The sequence below is a fragment of the Podarcis erhardii genome (genome assembly GCF_964252035.2).
Source record: "Podarcis erhardii genome assembly, chromosome: 11".
Classification (NCBI taxonomy): Eukaryota; Metazoa; Chordata; class Lepidosauria; order Squamata; family Lacertidae; genus Podarcis; species Podarcis erhardii.
This window is the reverse complement of record NC_138501.1, coordinates 20,490,180-20,503,788: the sequence shown is the minus strand read 5'-3', so window position 1 is coordinate 20,503,788 and position 13,609 is coordinate 20,490,180. Positions and strand designations below refer to the sequence as shown.

Sequence of the window (13,609 nt, the reverse complement as noted above, 5' to 3'; positions counted from 1 at the left end):
GTATTGTGGACGTAATGTCAAAACACACATCAGGGATGGGGAACCTTAGTCCTCCAGATGTTGTTGAGCTCCAGCTCTGATCATCCATGACAACGGGTCATGTTGGCTGCGGCTGATGGAAGCTAGAACCCAACAACTTCTGGAGGTTCACAGATTCCCCCTCCATGGCTTAGGTCTTCACATAGACAGAGACAGGGCCAGCCTAATATATTTTGCTGCCTGAATCAGACCAACAAACGGCTTCTCCATTTTCAAGCCAAGGTGCACAGTCCATAAAGCTGGCCATTTTAACACCTGAGACAGAAAATTCCACAAGTCCCTCTCTCCCTGAGAGTAAAAACTTAAGAACCTTAAATTAAATAACTAATCATTAACTGCCTTTTTATAATACAGTGGTACCTCTGGTTACGAACTTAATTCATTCCGGAGGTCCGTTCTTAACCTGAAACCGTTCTTAACCTGAGGTACCAATTTAGCTAATGGGGCCTCCTACTGCTGCCGCGCTGCCGCCACACAATTTCTGAGGTAAAGTTCTTAACCCGAGGTACTACTTCTGGGTTAAGCGGAGTCTGTAACCCAAAGTGTTTGTAACCTGAGGTGTTTTTAACCCAAGGTACCACTGTATCAAAAATCAAGTGACTGAGGTGGTTGCTTCACAGTGCCAAATGGTAGAGCCAGCCCTGGATACAGGGAACAGAGGCTTATTGAATTCATGCTGCCAGGTGTTTAATTCTGAAACATAATAATAAAATCTTTCAGTTCATGGATTTTGTTTGCTGAAGGTGACACAAAGGAATTGTCAAAAGATAAATAAGCAGCTGAAGGAGAAAGAAGATTAGGAGGATATCAAAAGAAGCTGCCTTGGCTTATTTTTTCATGAAAAGATGCTTGTACACAATATTTATGTTTATGCAGCTATTATATTAGGTGTGAAGAATATGCTAGGCTTGTGAAAGTGGTTTGATCCCAGGCCTTCTCAGCATGCAATTGTTCCGTTTGTAGAGGAAAATATAGCTCTTCCCTTTCCAGCTGAAAACAGAAATGCTACAAACACACACACACACAAATGTAACAATATTTGAAGTGTCAAAAAGATGAGAGCATGTTAAATGACTGTGCTCATCCTTAAAATATTTTCTCCTCCTGCCTTACATCATGTTACCTTGTCATTAGCAGTATTCCCGACATGCCCTCCTAATTAGAACAGGGAATATAACAAATGTTGAGGAAACATCAGTCATCTCTTTAGAGGCCTGCTACTCTAATGTGCTGACTGTCTCCAGAAATGGAGCTCCACATCTTTCATTCTTATGAATGTCAATGGCAATTTAAAGCGTGCCCCTTCGCTAGGAGGAAGTTCTCACCATACTGAATCAGGCGGTTAGATACATTCTAAAACGTATATAGACAAACCTGCCTGGAAGTAAGCAGCTAAATTCATAGAATCATAGAGCTGGGAGGGACCCTGAGGATTATGTAGTCCAATCACCTGAAATGCAGGAATCTGTCCAATCCAGGGATTGAACCTGAAAACTTGGTGCAATTCAATGTGGATTACTTCTACACAGACATGTACAGGGTTGTCCTGCACTCAGTTGAGGTTGTACAAGAGAAATATAGAGGATTGCGGCATTTTGGTTTTGCTTCTTTTGGTAGAGCATCTACACCCAGACGATACAAAAAACATAATAACCACTTCCAGTAGCACCTTAGAGACCAACTAAGTTTGTTATTGGTATGAGCTTTCGTGTGCAAGCACACTTCTTCAGATACACACGAAAGCTCATACCAATAACAAACTTAGTTGGTCTCTAAAACCTTTGTGAACTTTAACCTTGTCATACCATATATATGCATGCCAACCAAATCTATTGTCAAATCCTTCCAAATCCAGAATGTCTGTATTCTCAAGAAGTAGCCAATCTTTCAACCAGCAGAAAGCTGCCGATTCATAGTACAGTCTTAAGTCCGGCAGGGCAAACCCCCCTCTGTCTTTTGTATCAGTTAATATCTTAAATTTTATTCTGGGCTTTTTGCCCTGCCAGACAAATTTAGATATATCTTTCTGCCACTTCTTGAAACAATCTAGTTTATCCACAATTTGTAATGTCTGAAACAAAAATAACATTCTGGGCAATACATTCATTTTAATCACAGCAATTCGACCTAACAAGGAAAGCTTCAAGTTCGACCATATTTCTAGATCTTTCTTTACCTCTGTCCAACATTTATCATAGTTATCTTTAAATAAGTTCACATTTTTAGATGTCATATTAATCCCCAAGTATTTCACTTTCTTTGCCACCATTAACCCAGTTTCACTTTGAAACCTCTCTCTTTCAACATTTGTTAAATTTTTTTCCAAGACTTTAGTTTTTTGTTTATTCAGCTTAAATCCTGCTACCTGACCAAAAACTTGAATTAGTTCTAAAACTCTTTTTGTACTAGTGTCTGGCTCTTGTAAAGTCAATACTAAATCATCTGCAAATGCCTTCAGTTTATATTGTTTGCCTCCGACCTGAATTCCTTTTACCAGCTGGTCCCCCCTAATCATATTCAACAGAACCTCCAGGACTGATATAAAAAGTAATGGGGATATTGGGGACCCCTGCCGTGTCCCTTTTTCTATAGGAAGTTCATCAGTAACCACATTATTTACGATTAACTTTGCCTTTTGTTCAGAATATATTGCACCTATACCATTTTCAAACCTTTGGCCTACCCCCATCCCATGGAGATTCTTCTTCATAAAATTCCAAGAAATATTGTCAAAAGCTTTCTCCGCGTCCACAAATATTAAAACTGCCTTTGTATTGATATTTACTGTCAGCAATTCCATAATGTCAATTATATTCCTTACATTATCTGATAAGTGTCTTCCTGGGAGAAAGCCTGCCTGGTCCTTATGAATCTCCTCCACCAACACCCTCTTCAGTCTTTTTGCTAAAATGTCAGCAAATATTTTGTAATCCACATTAAGTAATGATATAAGGCGGTAGTTCTTGATCTGATTTTTTTCAGTTTCAGTCTTTGGTATAAGTGTAATAAAAGCTTCTTTCCACGATTCAGGTGCCTTTTTCCCCTCTAGTATTTCATTACAAACCTCCTTCAATGGTTGTATTAACCATTCCTTCAAAGCTTTATAGTATCTGGAGGTTAGTCCATCTGGTCCTGGAGATTTACCTAATTGCATATTTTGAATGGCACCCTCTATTTCTTGATCTGTTATTTTCTCATTCAAAACCAACATACTTTGTTGCGAAATTTTTTGTAATCCATATTTCTTAAGAAAATCTTCTATATCTCCTTCATTTTCCGGCCCTTGTGCATATAGTCTTCTGAAATAACTCTGAAAGCAGTTGCTAATCTCATTTGGTTTAAATATGTTCTTTCCTTCCACCTCCAAACTTGTAACTGTATTCAATTTTTGTCTCTTCTTCAATTGCCATGCTAGAAGTTTCCCACATTTGTCTGCTGATTCAAATGTCCTTTGTCTCATTTGCTTGATTTTCCATTCTATCTCTTGATTCATCAATTCCATATACTGCATCTGATAAAACTTAATTTCTCTCAAGATCTCATGAGACTTTGGTTTAGACCTCAATTTCTTTTCTCCTTCTTTTATTTTTTCCAAAATCTTATCTTTCTTCTCATTTTGTTTCTTCCTCTTTAAAGAATTCTGTTGTATTAGGAAACCTCGCATCACGGCCTTACTTGCGTCCCAAATCACTCTTTTATCGACGTCTGTCCTCAGATTTATCTCAAAATAGTCCTTCAAAGTTTTTGGGGCCTTTTTGTGAATCTCATCATCTCTAAATAGGGTGTCATTCATTCTCCATCTAAAGGAACCAGCTGTTGTTAGTTTCATTTCCATCTTTACGGCGTTATGGTCGGAGCATGTCTTTGGGCAGATTTCCACTTTTTTTATCTTTGGAGCCATTCCACTAGTAATCCATATTTGGTCTATTCTTGTCCATGTCATTTGTGCCTCAGAGAAAAACGTTCCCTCTCTCTCAAGAGGGTTTCTTGTTCTCCAAATATCAATCAAGTCCATATTTTCAGTCATTTCGAAAAAAAGTCTTAGGTAATCTCCCATCCTTAGAGACCACCTGTTGGTCTCTAAGGTGCTACTGGAAGGAATTTTTTCATTTTTTAAATTTTATTTTGTTTCCACTACGGCAGACCAACACGGCTACCTTCCTGTAATAATAACCACTGTATGCAACAAATATGTATCACATATTTGTCATTACCATATTTGTCATATGGGCCCTGCTATCACTTAAAAAATGCCTTCTCCTGATAGTGCTGTTGGTTATGACTGAAGAGTAATAACCCATCTTTTGAAATCCTATCCACAGATACAAAGAATATTTCAGTAAAATAACATCGATCTAGAACCATTAAAAAATGGCAACCTTTTGTTTGCATTATAAGTATGATAAATGAAAAATTGCACAGTCTTAAATTCCTAGCTACCAGGCTGCAGTGGCTGCAATCCAGTTGTTCTGATGTACATGCAATACTCCAGGTACATGCAGGGAATCCTCTTCTTGCAGGAAGCAAATGTCCTCTATGTCCAAAGAAGTCCTACGCATGCATGCATGCATGCATGTAGCAAAATCCCTTCATAGGAATGAAAAGGAAGTCTACCTCTGTATGCAGTAATTGACCACTCCTTAAACACACCCTTCATGTAAATATATTTCAGCTAGCAGTACTCCAAAGGAGAAAGGGCTGCCCGGTCAACAGCTGATCAGGAGATATGAATTCTTGCTCAATCAAGCCAACAGTCCAGGAAGCAGAGTTTTGGCCCATTGCTGCCCAAGGCAATATATGAGGCACTACCACTTCTGCCAAAAGTGGGATTTTATTGGGCCGCCATCTTTTTTTTTTTTTAACAAGCCTTTTACTTCCATAGAACTCCCCCTTCGGGATTGTTGATCATTTCACAAGGCATACTTGAATACATCTTGAATACAAGATGTATTCAAGTAATTAAATGAATCCATAGTCAGCCCAATGCCTACTGAGTCCGACCCACTATTTTCCAAATGGCCAACCAGATGACCAAGCAGGAGTGACTTGCCCAGTGAGGCAGAGCCACAACAATGGCATCACTGCAACTGCGGCTTTCCAGATCACATTGAGCCAATCTAGGGCTCTCACAAGTGTGTCCCAGCAGCTCTGCTCTCACCGCCTTGGCCTTCCCTGTAAGCTGGAACAACTCTGCTGCTGGGAGACTATTGTGACTCTGCTCCAGAGGATAAGTCACTCCTGTGACCACAAGAAACCCAGAAACAAGGTGTGAAAGCAATTGACAGCTGTTAATGTTCTCAAACAAAAAGCCCAAAGAATATCACTAAGCATTTTTTTTCAATTTCTTACCCACTGTGAACACAATAGTTCCATTGTGAACTATGTGAGAGCCGATAAAACTTGCGGAGAAACTGCATTAATAACTTGCACAATTCACATTTGAATCTTTAGACATTAAATACATTAGCTGGCTGCTTCAGAAATGTATGAAGCCTGTGTCTTACATTAAAAAGTCTTACATTAAAAAGTCATGATCACCACAGACTCATCTTCCATAGCAGGAGCTCTCAGTAATGGTTCTCTCAATTATCTTTCAGGGGTGAAAATCCTGAGAAAGCTTGAAAGGAACAGGTATCTTTTCTTATAGGAAAAGATTGTAGGTCATACCCAAAGATGTCAAGGCTGCAATTCTAAGCACTACTTAGGGAGTAAGTCCAGTTAGAATCTATGGGATTTGCTTCCTAGTAAACTTGCTCTGTGGTTGCAACCGTGTGTACACTTACTTAGGAGTAAGCCTAATTGAATGCAGTGTGAATTACTTCCAAATAAACGTGCACAGAATCAAAATGTAAGGCTTCCATTAAATACAATGCATATAATGCGTAATTACTTGAAGACATCTTGAACTCAGTGGGACTGAGTGAAAATGGATAGGTTTAAGCTATACAGCAGCTTACTTTCTTGAAAATCTTCACTCAACTCGTTCGCAGATCACAGCCCTAATAGGGAACTATTAAGAGATGGCATTTAATCAGTCTTTTGGCTGAGGAGGTGATATTTTACTTTTAAGATAATATACAGAGAACAAGGAAGCATAGAAATACTGACAACCATAGGCAGATTAAAAAAAAAATTGTGGAAGATTAATTAGACAAGAATGGATGAGTTCATGCTGAGCATATGAATGAGGAAATGGTGCCACACAGGCCTGGCAGGAAATCCAAATTACTTTCATCCAGACTGAATCTTGAAATGCTTTTGGACATTGTGATACAAGCATTGAAGTCCTAAAATTGCATCTAAAGAGTGAGTACAGCAAGATGATGAATCAAAGCAGAGGGAACCGTATGTTTGTTTGGATACAGTTTTCACAGCAGTGAAGCCAAGATTGTCCAGGTTTCAGGTAAGAATTACATACTGGAGGTAGCCAGGTTACATCAACGAATGGGCAGAAATGGGGCTACATTTATACCTGGAGTGCAATGGAAAGTCATAAGCAAGATGCCGATGCAGATATGAAATCAAGTCTATCTGAGAAGCTTGGTTTTAAAAAGAAAACAACTCAAGTAAGGACGTTTTTAAAACCCTGGACCAAGTTAGTTACAGGATGAAACCATCATGTTGATAACGTAGACTGGAATATGCAAACTCTGAGATGTGATGAAGTCTGAAGGCTTCAGCACATGCCTACCCTTGTAAGTTGATTCACATTCTCAACATGATTTGTCCTAGTAACACAGAGAAGATCACCTTCTATTCCCTTTCCCCAATCAGAAGTGCAAAGCAACGGTTGCCTGTAAAAATAGATTCCTAGTCCATTTAAACAAATATGGTGCAGAAGAGGAGATGCTTACATGTAATCTTAAGGGAATGGAAGCAGCAGCAGAATGGAAACCCTAAAGCCTTTGTTGGAGTCATAGGGTAGCTCAAGATGTGGCAATTTTTTAATGAACAATACACAAACTTAAGAAAGGGTAGGGAATTTCAAGAGAGATCTTGACTGGGCTGTTCAAAGAGTTGATCTCCCAGTACAGTGGTACCTTGGTAGTCGAACAGCTTGGCTCCCGAACAAATCGGCTCCCTAACGCCACAAACCCAGATGTGAGTGTTCTGGTTTGCAAACGTTTTTCAGAAGCCAAACGTCCAATGCAGCTTCCACGGCTTCCGATTGAGTGCAGGAAGCTCCTTGGTTTTCAAACAGACTTCCAGAACGGATTAAATTCAATAACCAAGGTACCACTGTATTGTACAGTTTTCATCTGTACATTTAACATCTTCCCAGCATTGGTGATCACCCATCAAAATTCACAAGTAAAAGAGAGAGAGAGAGAGAGAGAGAGTTCAGTCAGTAGAACATGAGACTCTTAACTTTTAGATGATACTTGTGGTCCCTTCCAATTCTGTAATTCTAAAATGATTCTAAAGGTGAGAAAGGGCTGGAATTTTCACCAGTGCCTCTCCTTTGTTACCACATGTCCATGACTGTCCATGACATGTCCATCTATATTGCGCATATGTGTATCCAAGGGCACATCCACACTGGAGTTCAATGTGAATTTGGAGCTGCTTGTGTCTTGATTGATTGATTGATTGATTGACTGATTGATTGATTTTGGCAGCATTCATGTGATGCGTCCAAAACGCCAGTCATGGCTGGAGGGTGGTAGAGGGGTTTGTGAGAAGTGGTTGAATAAAGCAGACTAAATCCTGAAAGGGAGATAGCTTGGCAACTTTGCAGAGTTATTAAGAGGTAAGTGGAACAAAACTGCAGAGGAAGACTGCTGTAAATAACATTGCACACACAAGAGTCCTCTGATTAAGCAATCAGACAGTAGAGGAGGTCAGGCCAGGCTTCCAACAGATCAAAACTACTACTGTAATTAAGACATACTGAACATGGTAGACTTTTTAGACACAAGAAGCCGGGGCTGAAGGAAACGTCTTTGGCATTTCCAACACCTCTCCTCCTAGAACGACCAGTTTGCAACCAGGACTCTCTGGATATCACAAGAGCTCTTTACCCTTGCTATGACACCCACCAACTGCTTAAAAACACTAACGGCTCACAGACTGTAAGTTTTTATCCTCTGCCATCTCTTTTCCAATGCGGTTTCACATATAGTGGTACCTAGGGTTAAGTACTTAATTCGTTCCGGAGGTCCGTACTTAACCTGAAACTGTTCTTAACCTGAAGCACCACTTTAGCTAATGGGGCCTCCTGCTGCTGCCGTGCTGCTGAAGCACGATTTCTGTTCTCATCCTGAAGCAAAGTTCTGTAACCTGAAGCGTATGTAACCTGAAGCGTATGTAACCCGAGGTACCACTGTACACCCATTGAGAGAAACCTTAACTGGTGCTAATACATTTTTACCCATTAGCTTCCTGTATGTTGTTTTCCCTCTTTAGGGCCCAGGAAGCTCAGCTTAGACTGCCTCTTACAGGCAAAATGGAGATTTTTTGAAGCCAAGATGCTGGAGACATACTCAAAATGGCAGGAAATTGTGCTGAAATGGGGAAACTAACTGGAAAGCTCAGAAATCAAGATGACAAGAAATTTTTTTAAAGAATGGGAAATGTTTATTATGTATTTGCAAAAGTATGGTAAACAGGTTAATACACTGGCAGGAGTTTAAGAACACTTGTAATTTTAGAGATAGTACAGGAAATTTGAGGTAAAAAAATAATTTGGAGTAGAAATGATACGCAGTTGAAAAGAAAATTTAAGGAACTGGGGAGGGGGGAAGGAAGTCACAGGATTCGAAGAACCCCATTCTTTGGATTTGATATTGTTTTGTGTATATTTTCCTTTCTTTCTTTGTTGTTGTTGTTGTTGTTGTATTTGTTGTTGTTGGTTTTTATTGTTACTTTTGTTGAAAATTTAATTTAAAAAATTATTTTAAAAAATAATAGGAAATGGTGTTTCACTGACAAGCATTCCATATCAAGTGATCCAACTTTTTTTTACCTCATGTCATCCAAGGTATCTGACAAGATAGGCTTTTCTTTTAAAATGTGTTCCAAAGCCCAAATTTGTCATTTTTTTTTTTGAAATTTCAAACCCTCATAACTCACAAACGGGATGAGATAAAAAAAATTAAAATTTTAGATTTAAACTCAGTTTCCATCATTCAACAAGTATACAAAATATTAAGAAAACTGGAATTTTCCCAGAATGCCAACACTCCTTGTATATTTTGAAAACTAACAGGGAAATATGGAGTTCTTACCAACAAGGCTTCACCCAAAAGATGGTGAAAATGTTACAAACGATCCCCGATTCATCTTTACTCTAAATAAGGAGTTTGGGGGTATGATCTGAGTCCCAAAGCAAATTCATGCCTTGCTCTTGATCCCACCAATTTTGAAAGCAGCTGCTAAAAGAAAGAAACAAGGCGGTATGCCAGCTAAAGAGTGTGGGTGACACCTTCAACCCTAGCATGTGACTTCCAGTGGGTTGGCTAAAGGTAAATACAGCCCTTGGAATAATAATATAAAAAGAATAATAAAAAGAAGAAGTTTGGTGAGTCAATGACAGGTTATTGCAAGCACAACAGAGACGTCATCAGCCTACATGCAGCCTGTCTCAAAATCCATGCAATGAAATTACAAGTATTGCAGACCTACTATATTTTAGCCACTCATGAATGGATTTATAAATCCACTCATCATTAGCCATACGGCTCTTTTCCCGCTTGAATTAAGCTATATTACTTATTCCTGAATAGAAAAGATTGACAAAGAGGGCCTGTACTATAGAAGTGCTTGTATTTATTGCAATCAATCAGTCACTCAATCAATGGCATCTATTCCTGTATACAGAGACAAACAGATGGCAATATGTTAGGACTGTCATGAAAAGGGGGCCCCTGCAATCTAATAATAATGTCTAGACATTGAGAGAAATCTGTGACGAAACTAGTCATCCAGGGTCCCCAGCAGTATTGCAAGGCTCTCTCTTCAGTTCTGCTTTGCATGACCTAGTGACAGCTATCAAAAATGTTGCTTTATATATTGGAAGACATATACTGTATGCCCTTGACAGCTCAGCAAGTGAATATGCTGGGGGTGGAGGGTAGGGTATAAAAAGCCTCCGCAACAAAAGCTCTTTGAAAAGAAAGAAAGTTAAAGAAGAAAGATCCATTAGGTATTCAAGGAATATGAAAAGGAAAACGATTCCTTTCATATTCTAATTCAAGTTTTCTGCTCGCTGCTAATAGAGTAACCACTGAGAAACAATAATGTATTTAGTAATTCTACACGTGTTCCACCTCTCCCATACCTCTCCAACACCAGCGTCAGGACTAAGATGTTTTGAACATAAAGCATTCCTTCCATGCATTGACCCAACTTAAAATAAATAAGGATGAATTTGTTGCTGCGGTGTAACCATCTTCAACAGGCAACAAGACCTCTAGAAGAAATGTGTGGCCTCTTCTGTAGGAGCTAACTTTACGGCTCCTGTCCTGTCACAAAAATATTTGTACTGATATCAGTCCGTAGCATCAATGATCTTTATTGAAAACAGAAAGGGGGGGAGGATCCTAGATAGTAAAATTAGATCGAGGAAATATTCTATCATACCTTATTTGTCTCAACAGAAACAGAGGCTTGAAATATGAGAATATTTATTGGAATAAAGTGGCACAGATTTTTTTAAAAAAAAAAAAAATTAGGTCACTTATTTAGGCATTCCTTAGGGATGTGGGGGCGCAGTGGGTTAAACCACAGAGCCTAGGACTTGCCGATCAGAAGGTCAGCGGTTCGAATCCCCGCGACGGGGTGAGCTCCCGTTGCTCAGTCCCAGCTCCTGCCAACCTAGCAGTTCGAAAGCATGTCAAAGTGCAAGTAGATAAATAGGTACTGCTCCGGCGGGAAGGTAAACAGCGTTTCTGTGCGCTGCTCTGGTTCACCAGAAGCGGCTTAGTCATGCTGGCCACATGACCCGGAAGCTGTATGCCGGCTCCCTCAGCCAATAAAGCGAGATGAGTGCCGCAACCCCAAAGTCGGTCACAACTGGACCTAATGGTCAGGGGTCCCTTTACCTTTACCTAGATACAGTACAGACCTTAGGGCAAGGTGTCATCAATATGCTGATGGGACCCAGCTCTATTCCTCTGTAACATCTGAAACCATGCAAGCTCCGATACCTGGACTCAGTCGTGGGATGGATGAGGGCTAACAAGCTGACTCTGAATCATGGCAAGATGGAGGTGCTGTGTGTGATTGGTCCCCAAGAGCAGATAATTGGTTAACTGCAATTGCGTGGCAAGTTCCCGCCTCCCCCCGAGGAAATAAAGACACAGGACACAAGAATTCAGGTTAATGGGTCAAACTGCAATTATGAGGTCATACACTCCCAGAAGGAGCAGGATCCTCATCAGGAAATGCTCCTGGATCCATCTCTGTCTCTAAAGACCCAGTTGATTTCAGTGGCTAGGAGTGTCTTATCAGCTGTGGCTGGTAAAACAGCTGTGGCCATTTCTGGACTGAAACAACCTATTTACTCTCATACATGGGCTAGTAACCTCCAGTCTGGATCACAGCAATGCACTCTGTGTGGGACTGACTTTGAAGGTGACCCAGAAGCTTCAGCTAGTGCAAACTGTGGTTAGTTGATTTCTCACCGAGGCAGAATATGGTCATTGCCCCATTGAAAGAATGGTACTCTGCCAATTAGCTATCGGGTTGAGTTCATGGTGCTGGCTGTGGTGTACACAGACTTATAAACCCAAGATACCTAAAAGATCTTCTTATCCCTTATACACCTAACCAATCACTACATTTTGCAGGACAGGACAACCTGTAGGGTTGACAATGACAAAACTCGGCTGTTAGTGTGGCAGCACCTGCCCTCTGAAACTTTCTCCCATCACCTATCACAAGCACTGTCTTTATTGCCTTCTAGGCATTTGTTGAAGAATTTTCTCTTTCGGCGAGTGGAATCTTTTCTTCTAGTCATTATCTGAATTTATTTGAAATTGTTTTTATATGTGCAGTTGTTTTGTATGTGGCTTTTAGTGTATTGCAAAATTGCTTCGAGATGCTTCATGGCAATTCATAAATGAAATAAAATAGTAATAATACCTTCCAGACACCAATAGGAGCTCCCGTTTGTGTAACATTCTACAAACGGGAGAATTAAACATTAAAGTTTAATATGTTCATTTTATGTGAATGGCTTTCAGTGGGTAAAGCATAAATTGGAAGCACAGCTACATTTATTATCTGCTTTGCAAATGCTTTCCTTCGTATTTTCATATATATTCACATACGGACACACACATGTACGCATACACTCTTCCCCCTCCACACAGACATACATATATGTATACACATACACTTGCCTGTGTACATGTGTAAATATCTTTAACATAAATGCAGAAGAAATATATTAAACCCAGACTTTAATAAGCTCTCCATGGGAGCTCAGCTTTTGTTGATGTGATTGATGAGACAGTGATAATGGCAGCGAAACCTGTCATTTTTAGCAAAATTTGAAAACTGAACTCTTCAAAGTAGGAGCAAGACAAGCATTTTGTAGAGTGATGGGAATTCTGGCAGGCTTTATTCGGTCCCACTATGGCATGACCATAGGTAAGCAGACAACCCAAAAAGATCTATGTCGCAATGAGCCACAGACAGAGTATCCTGGGCTGTGATCTTGTCAGATCTAATTAGCTAAGCAAGGTCAGAAGTGGTCAATAATTTGACAGCATCTGTTTAGGGAAAACCAAGCGCATACTGGTGAGTCAGTTTCTTTCCTTTATGAATCACTACTGAAGCTAAGCATAAGCGCTCTTGGAGTGTTCTTGGGGATCTTCATGCATGTCACTGCACAGATAAGATGTAAAGCGGTTGTTGTATTAAAATTATTTGGCTCAGCGATGTCTATGCTGGCTTGGAAGTGTCCACAGAATGGAAGATGGCGGGATCCCCAAGGATGTGCTCTACAGGGAGTTGGCTTCAGGCAACCAGGCCTGTTGGCAGACCCACTCTGCTTTACAAAGATGCCTGCAAATGTGACATTAAGGGCTGGCAAGATTAATCCTGCCATATGGGAATTCCTTGCAGATGACCACAGCACCTGGAGACAGGCCATGTATCCACAGCAGTGACCAGAAGAGCAATGACCACTGGGAGGAGCACAGAAAGAAGAAACACCATGGTACTCCTGCGTCAGCAGAAGTGGATGCCTTCATCTGCCCCAGCTGCAACAAAACACATCCATATCCATCTCTACAGCCACAGCAGGTGCTGTAACTCTCCATGGTTTGACTTCACCCACAAAGGCGCACTCTTCCATTGTATCCTGAGACACACAGATGCTAACCAAACATTTTGCCACTAGGGATGGGGGGGGAGTAATTCATTTAATTTTGAATTTTAATGTGAATCTATCGTTCTCATTTTCTGAAACAATTTATGAAGCAAAACCCAGCTGCCCTTCGAAATTCATACGTCTCCAAATTTTGTGATGCAAATAATGTGTACCGAAATGCACACATTAGGAGAAAGTATGCATTGAAATGCATATATTTGTTCAATGTAACATATATAAATTATTACAGCC

General features: G+C 40.1%; 1 protein-coding gene across 5 annotated transcripts in view; it reads right to left on the bottom strand.

Annotated features, from left to right (window-relative positions):
- TMEM232 (transmembrane protein 232) overlaps nucleotides 1-13,609 on the bottom strand; it is a 149,855-nt gene that overhangs the window by 70,652 nt on the left and 65,594 nt on the right. The window lies entirely within an intron of this gene.